This window comes from Eumetopias jubatus, unplaced genomic scaffold (genome assembly GCF_037043125.1).
Source record: "Eumetopias jubatus isolate StellerSeaLion01/CBP00866 unplaced genomic scaffold, mEumJub1_p1.0 scaffold_9, whole genome shotgun sequence".
Lineage (NCBI taxonomy): Eukaryota > Metazoa > Chordata > Mammalia > Carnivora > Otariidae > Eumetopias > Eumetopias jubatus.
Window position 1 is genome coordinate 20,312,216 of NW_028274815.1, and position 1,323 is coordinate 20,313,538.

Consider the following 1,323-nt stretch of genomic DNA (forward strand, 5'->3'; position numbering starts at 1 on the left):
ACAGTTTGGCTATTGTGGACATTGCTGCTATAAACATTGGGGTGCACGTACCCCTTCGGGTCCCTACATTTGTATCTTTGGGTCTACTAATTCTCTTATCCACTCTCCTAGTTTCAAATGACCACCTCTTATAACGGAAAATCTTTGTATCTAGTATCTTAGTTGTTTTGGTATCTAGATGGGAGGGGGAAAGTATAGCCACATTACCTTGTACAATTCTTTCTGTACGAATTATCTACATATCTGTCTTCTCATTAGATTCTTAGCTACCTGAAGGCAAAAACTGTTCTGTTCACCCTTATTTTTCTCAACTCCTAACATAGCCTGCCACCCACCGTAGACTTGCAACAAGTGCTGAGCAAATTACCCTTTATAACCTTTACTTCACAGAGGTCCAAGCAGTTTCTGTAGATGTTTCCAAATGTTTCTAGAAATATGTAAAACACTGTACAGAGCGTTCTAAATGTTCAGAGAAGGGAACTGTCATTTTGGGCTGGGTAAGACTTTGTGAAGGTAATTGAACTTAAGCCAGAAATAGTTTAAAGTCCAGAGGTGGGAATGGGGAGGGAAGAGTACTAGCACTTGACTCCCAGGCCTGAGACTGGCGGGCAGCAACTGGAGTGCCTTTGTTGAAACATCAAGTTTGGGTAAGGAAAGAGTAGTAGATAAACTTCAAATGCAGGGTAGGAAATATAAATGTGGAGGGTCTGAAGGCTAAGCTGAGGAGTTCTGACTTTATTCTACGGGCACGTAGGAGTCTCTACTTAACAGGGTGCTCAACGACCTTAAATAAACCTCGTGGCAGAAAGTCTGCTGGATTGTAGCCAGGATACATAGGAGGGGAGCAGACCAGTGGGATACTCTGATGAACAAAATGAGCCTGATGCAGGGTGGTAGCACTGAAAACTACCATATGGTACTTGACAAATTTCATCAAATATATATTTGTGTGTGTGCATGTATATGCATGTTTTAACATCTTTGAAACTGAAATACATCTTAGGGTTAATCGCATGTCTTAATGGCAGCATCTCTTCTTTCTTAAAAACATGTAAAATAATGGTGTATCTTAAAGTTGATAATTGTCCTAGACTCAATGAGTACGGTATCTGGATGTGAATAAGAAATCAAGAATTCAAAGGTAAAGTTTTAAACTTGGGTGACTGGAAGAACTCTTATTCCTAATAAAGAAGGAAGGGTGTTTGTTTCTTTGACCCCTGGATAGGAGTCTAACCAAATCTTCCATTTGAGAAATGACCCATGGACAATATTGCAGCTCACTGACTTTCCCCATCTGAACTAATAATTAAAAGTAAGAGGAAG